The sequence below is a fragment of the Lissotriton vulgaris genome, chromosome 1_1, assembly GCF_964263255.1.
Source record: "Lissotriton vulgaris chromosome 1_1, aLisVul1.2, whole genome shotgun sequence".
NCBI lineage: Eukaryota > Metazoa > Chordata > Amphibia > Caudata > Salamandridae > Lissotriton > Lissotriton vulgaris.
The window spans coordinates 863,615,531-863,622,835 of record NC_141685.1 but is presented as its reverse complement, the minus strand read 5'-3'; the positions used below and the strand labels follow the sequence as shown (position 1 = coordinate 863,622,835).

The window sequence follows — 7,305 nt, the reverse complement described above, 5'->3', positions numbered from 1 at the left end:
TATCTCAGCACAATTTCAAAGGGAAGAGCACAATATAAGCTTTTGTCTAGATTGGTAGGCCTACAGATCGTTGGAAACTCATCCATGTAGGCATCAAAATTATGTACCTCTTTTCTGGCAAAGTCCAGAAACATCCAAGGCAATGACAGTTGTACAGGCCTGGCTCTTCCCCAAGAGGACTGGGGGTTGCATCTACACAAGAAACAGAACCAATATCCGACTTAACGATGGTAGACACAGCTACATATGCACATAGATCTCATTTTCCTTCAGTTCACACTTAAGTGCAGCTACAGGATCCCAACACAAACAGCAATCCACAAATCATCATGAAGAAGAATAAACTATGTTCCTTAGAGTACACTACAGACATCCTTTTAACCAATTACACCCTATGAAATAACATGCTAACAATTCACCCAGAGTTCTTCAGCAGGTCATCCTGGCTATAAATAGATATATAAATGACACTAAAATAAATTACAAATTTCCAATTAGAAAGCAGCCTGAATACCACCCTGTATACCATGGGTCTTAGATCTGAGTAGCTGTGATGCAAGGCACTTATTGTTGTGGGCCCAAAGGATTAGCAAATGAGCTAGAAAAGCTCAGGGCAGGTCTGGGAGTATGTATACAGACAAGGGTTACTGGTTAGAATGTCCATGAAGAGAAAAAGGTGATGGAGATAGGGGCCCAAGTATAACAAAGGACAAGGAATAAAACCTGAGGCCGACTGGTTATGGATCTGCTTGAGTCACCAGTAGAAGCGAGATGTTGAATTTGTTCCGAAAGTGGTTTCATGAGTATTAACAAGTGGGGAAAAAAGTTGCCAAAAAAAAGTAGCAGGGAAATTGTAATTCTCATTAACATTCACTTACTAGACAGCAGCATCAACATTATGCTAGGATTACTTACCTTTGGCACCCTTCAGTCCCTATACATTGACTCTATGCTGTTTTTAATGGATGGGGTCTGGATTTAAAAAGGTCAATGTGGAACTCATTTTCTGTTTTCCTGTGTTCCCTTTTGGAAATGTTGTAATTAGCGCGGGGAGTAGTCAACACAGAAAGGCCATCTTCTCTTTACATCCATTATTGGTCAATGAACTGAGTCCCACTAAATACTCCAAAAGAAATATTTGTTATTTATAGCACTAAGTGCAAAAACGTATTGTGAGAACGTAAGATGGCGAATGACCTGCACTGGGAAAGGAACAGAGGATGCAATCTATCACAGGAAAAGGCAAACGCTGAAAGCGAGGGTGCAAGGATCGCGCACAGGAGTAGGCAGAGCAGCTGCTGGACAAGCGAGAGAGCAGCAAAGGATGACTGCCGGAGGTTGTGATCAGAGTCGGCAAAAGAGATGACGTAGACACCTTCAGGGTGGGATGACAAGTGTCGACGGGGAATGGAAATTAGAGCAGAGTCAAGGGGACGGATTCTGTCATAATATGGCCATAGCGCTGAATAAAAAGATCCAGTCAATCAAGCAGCCAGGACAAAGAAGGCTGCGGCGCAGTTTGCACCAAGGCAGCGCATACAGGGTGAGGTGAAGACGGCATCTCTATAAAGAGCGGGGAGTCCGTGGGATTCCCCCTCGCAGGAAGAAGTAAAACTTCTGGCAGGAAATGCCCTACTTTCCTAAACCCCAGAGACCAGAGATGTTCACCTTGCACCAGTCCCAATCCACAATTAGGTCGAAGTCTCCTATCCCCAGTGTGACGCCACAGCTACCACCCGAACGGAGGTCTTGACCCAGCTGTCAGTGAGAGGATCTCCCGGGTGTAGCGCTCCCTCCCCTCTGTTGACAGCTCACACATTACTCTGCTTTTTCACGTGGGGTCTTACCCTCCTCCGGGTCCAGCTCCGGCCCGTCGTCCTCTTCGCCCTTCTGCGCCCCGGGGCTCCCGCGGGTGAGGCGGATCCTCTTTATGGGCCGGGTACTAAGCTGCCTCCGTTGTGTTTGAACTTGTATCCCATCGCCGCCATTTGGAATCCCGCGGCTCGAGAACAACGCGATTCTGATGTCGATTAGACACCGCCTTCTGGTTCTGTTGCTCTGGCAATGTCAGTAAGCACTAGAGAGGCTTGGCAGTAGTCATAGAAAGAGGACAAGCAATTGATAGCAGATACGCACAAGTCTTCTAGCAGCAAGCTTAAGTACAAGTAATTTACATGTGTACATATATATTTATAGCAAAACACACAAGATGATGGACGGAATGTTGCACAATGTCAAAACATTCACCCCCAGTCACAGATCTGGGTTTAATCCATCGTTATTTTGCTCACCAAGCCACCCCAGTTCAGACATACCATATGCAAATCAGTCTTGACCCTGTGCCTCATGGGAACAGACCAGCCTGTACTGGGGTGAATGTATGACATTGTTCTGCATCCTGTCCATCAATCGTTGTTTTTGTATATATATTTATATTCTGTCTTACTGTGTCCATCTTCTACGCATTGGCCTGACTCTCCATCACAATCGCAGGACCATGCTCTCACCATCTCTAAGCCCCGTCCCTTTCAGACTGAGGGGCGTGTTTTGGTCCGATGATGTCACGGACAGAAAGGACAGCAAAAAACACGCCCCTCAATCCGAAACGGACGGGGCTTAAAGTGACGGACAGCTCTGCTCCAATGGCTGGCCGCCGTTTAGGAAGCCAGCCAATGGAGAAGAACTAGCTCGTTTACCTCCCTACTAGAAGCCATACGATCTCGCCAGCGAGACTGCGCATGCGCAGCCTACACTAGCCGAGACCTAAATACAAATGAATAAATAGCTCTGTGTGAACTGCAAGTTAGTAGTATCTTATAGGGGGCTGTAGGGTAGTAACCAGCTCATGTGGCTGTAACTTAATAACCAGTCCACACCTGATTGCATGTTAGTAACCTGAGGGCTTGCGGTGCCACCTTTCATTCTGGCACAGAGCCTAGGCTGACTTCCGGAATGAAGAGACTACAAGGCATACCAAGCAAGGTCTGAGGGAATTTTACAAATGGGTGGGGGGTCAGCAGCACCGGCTAAAAACTCAAGAGGATAACTAGAAGCATCAGTACTTTGCCGCTCTGTTTGCAGAACGTGAACACTATGCTACAGGCTACAAGGGTAAGTGCAGGGTTGGTGCAGAGCAGGCTGGATGGCTGTGGGTAGGAACACAGCTCCCTGGTACCCCTGCCTTTAAAGACGATTGGGCTAGAACAGGGGTGGGCTGCAATTGGAGCCCAAGCTTCTACAATTGTAATGGCTGAATTATCCAACCAGGAACATCCCTGAATTTGGAAAATCCAGCTGGATCATTTGCAATAAGGAGTGGCACATAGCAGTATCCCACCTAGGGAGACTTCTTCACCCGATTTGTAGCCAGGGCCTTAGACCCACTGTGACCTACCCATAACATTTGTGAACAGCTGGGTCTGTGCTAAGAAAGGGTGCACTACCCAATATGCCTCTGACCCAGAATCCACTATGGCGCTTGAGCAAATATGGAGGGAAGAGCTGTGCGTACATCACTCCACTCAGCAGTTCTACATTCAGCAGCACAATTTGTCTCCTGGCCAAAAGGAATGAGCATATTTCACCAATTCTGGTGCACTTCACTGGCTTCCCATTGAAGCCTGGGCTAAGCACAAAATGACATGTATCACTCACAAAACCCTGCTGCACACATCCACTACATTTTCCCTGGCTGACATGCTTAAGTTATCTGATGGGGCTAGATCAGCACAGAAAGCTGAAGTTCTGCTGCTGCAAACCGACCTTTGAAAAGGATTATTTTAAGACGCAGTCCTTTTCTGTGCAACCAGAGTCTGGAACTCCTTACCTCCAAACCTCTACCTCACACTATCTATAAATCGGATCTGAAAGCCCGTCTTTTTTAAAGACATTTTATTTAATTGCTCCTCCCCTTTCTACACATTGTTACCTTAGTTTCTTCACTGATCAGTGCTTTGTGGCATAGCTCCCAACCCAGATTTAATTGGAGACTTTCTTGTACCTGGTAGCACATCCTGTTTCAAAGTGATTTATTTGTAAAATATTGAGTGCTGGTGTCTAAGGTGCTGCGGTAGGCCTACGGCTGGCGCTACTAAATGTCAGAGCTCCGAATAGCAAGGGGGCATAAACCTCAATACACCTCGGCTCTCTTTAATCCACTGTCAGACACTCTCTGTCGCTTTATGCCATTCTAGCGAATACCTGCATTCTCCCTTGTTGGTGGTTTTTCCTTCTTTCTCTTCGTCTTTCTTTCAGGTTTGTGTTTTCCTTTCCTACTCTCGGGAAATGTCTAATGAGATAAAGTAGGTGCTGCTCCCCAAAAATGCTTGCTGGTGACCCTCGGCAACCACCGGCTCAAATTAGGCACGGCTTTTACTCAATACTTATGACTGCTATTATGCATACCTTACTTTAATGCTCTCTTCTTACAACTTCGTGTAATGTAATTGATATGCTTTAGGTAATACGCTATTCCTTTTTTAAAGCGCTCTATCAATTCTGGGTAATGTAAGCGCTATCTATAACCGTGCAACTAATTATAAAAATAAAATTGGTAAATAAGCGTCAAGCTCTTATCCACCCCGCCTCCACCAGGGCCCCCGTACAGAGCTGGGACGCCCGCGAGCACACAATCGGTCAAACTAAGGTGGAAAGGAGCGCCTGGTGATAAGGGACAGACAAGGCTGAGCACGTGCCAGGGAGGGTGGCGAGTGGACGGAGGCTGCATAGTATATATGAGTGGCACCGAGACGGGCGCGAGAGGGGCGAAGAAAGGACACAGGACTTGAGAGAGGGGAGCGACGGGATCAGGCACAAACAAGCAGCCAGAGAGGCCCGATAGAAGAGCAGGATGAGGCGCCTTCTGCTGCTGCTGGTGGTCCTGGGAGCTGTGCTCCTGGAAGGTGAGTGCTCGCAGATGAGGATTCTGAACAGTGTGTTCCTGAAGGGTTACCAGCCATATCGCGGTGAGACACAGAGTAGCCTCTTTGTATAGGGTGACCCAGGGCTTTAAGTGGGCCAGGTCTCACCTAGGGTGACCAACTGGCATGGGTGCAAATTCACGATAGTGAGTGTGAAAATTCAGCACAAAGGGTCAAAATTCGGGACAAAAGTTAAGTTTTACAGACACTTCAGAGAAGGTTGTGCAATAGTATCTAAGTAAGTAAATAGACAACTACTAAAGTACAAGTGAAAATAAGTTTATATTAGATTGAGACAATTGTGCACGTCATGGTTTGTCAGTATGCACACAGCTTTAAGCAAATGTGCAGGTCTTTTTGTGTTAACAAAACCGCCCCCACCTTTCCAGCTCCCAGAGAAAACACCTGATGCCCGGTCCGGCCAGGCTGGCCTTGATACCACCCTCCTATGGCGCCCCTCGTCTTCCCATAGACCCTCTCTCATATGTATTTAATTTCTTCTTTAGTGCTTAGTGCTACTCATCCCAAGTATGTGGGGCAGAGTGTTGGAGTGCATTACAACACACCACATTATTTAAAGACAATCACTCATATAAATGTGAAAGTCAATCTATAGGAAATGTTGCTTAAGATAATGGGGCTGACCATGTGTACTCATACTTTCATCCATCATTCAGTCATTCATCATTCATTCTGTCCTTCCATCTGTGTGCCCATCCATGTTCATATTCATCCATTTACAAACGTATCCATCACGTATCCTTCCATCCATCATTTCACTCATCCTTCCCTCAATCCACCCTTTTACTAATCCATCATTCATCCTCCATCCATCCATCCACCCTTTCACCCTATCCATCCGTACACTCATCCATCCACTCTTCCACCCATCCATCCATTCACTCATCCATCTAGCCATTTACCTATCCAGCCATCCTACCACTTACTCATTCATCCTTCCAGTCACTCCTCCTTCCTTCCATTCACCCATTTAGTCATCTATTTACCCATCCACCTTTCTCTGTAAATCCTCCTTTCACTTAGCCATCCATCATTCCATCCATCCACCCACCCATCCATCTACTCATCCACTCATGAATCCATCAATTGAACCTATCATTCAGCTATGCTTTAACTCATCCATCCATCCTTTCTCTCATCCGTCCACCCTTTCACTCCTTCACTCATCTATCCATCGTTTTGTCCTTCTACCCGCCCTTTCACTCACTCATTCAGCCTTACATCCACCCTTTCACTCATCCGTCATCAATCCACCCTTTTACTTATGAATTCATCAATCCATCCATAATTTCACTCATCCATCCGCCCATGTACTCACCCGTCATCCACCCTTTCACTCATCCATCCATCCATCATTTCCCTCATCTATCCAGCCATCCGTCCACCCATCCCTTCACTTACTTACTCACTCACCGTTTCACATTAATTATGAGACCCATCAAGAACTCCACCCTTGCTGTAGTTCCTAAAGCAAAGGGTGGGGTGAAGCAGAGTTCACTATGCCCCTGCACATAGACCATCTGAAAAAGTGGAAGGCATGAGTCATGCATGATGCAGTGTCTGGACGTGGGGCGACTGTGACATGGTGTTGTTTCCAGAGCTTTAAGTGGTATGTAAAAACTAGGGGGGGATCTCTCCAAAAGGGTGTTTACTGTAATACAATGCTTGGCTTAAAACATATAAGCTAAAAATCTGTGCTGCGCGACTGGTATTTTTGTTGCTTCTGTCATTGCATCCAGATATATAATACAAGAAGTAACGTTACACTTAGAACAAGTAACATTACCCCTACAACAAGCCAGAACTATTGGCTTTGTCAATGGTTGTTCGTTGCACAAAATAAAAAATCAGCAACCATGGCTGCTATACTATAACTATAATCCTTTCATTTGAACTTCTTTCACCACCTTCCTTTGGTTAACTGGATTCTCACCTAGCAGCAGCATGGGCGTTTTTGCACCTCCTTGTGACTGAATGCCCTGCCCTGGACTGATGCTGGAGGAGGCCACCACATGCTGTGCCAGCCCAGACTGACCCATTGTCATTCTGTATGTAGCAATCGGCTGCATACAGAATGATAATGGGCGGGGTATGGCTACTCTTGTGCTCAGAGGAGTGCGAGGCAGTGTCATCAGGGAGTTGAGGCCTTTTGCAGGGGAACAGCTCTGTTCCCTGCAATGCCTAAAATTACGGACAAAAGGCGTCCGTAAAAGGATCCTCATGGACAACGGACGTGAGGTCCAATTTACGGACTGTCCGTGAAATTTACGGGCGTTTGGTCACCCTAGTCGAACGGGTCTCTATCGGGCTCTGTTTTGTGCCCTGGCACAGGCGGTCCATTTTTTCCGGACTGCAGTGACAGCAG

General features: G+C 46.5%; 1 long non-coding RNA gene across 1 annotated transcript in view; it reads left to right on the top strand.

Moving 5' to 3' along the window:
* Window positions 1-4,744: 4,744 nt before the first annotated feature.
* The window catches only part of LOC147748035 (uncharacterized), a 35,508-nt gene continuing 32,947 nt past the window's right edge, over window positions 4,745-7,305 (top strand). Inside the window, exon 1 of the long non-coding RNA XR_015299705.1 lies at window positions 4,745-4,901. This is a non-coding gene — a long non-coding RNA (uncharacterized LOC147748035). The remainder of the gene's footprint in view (window positions 4,902-7,305) is intronic.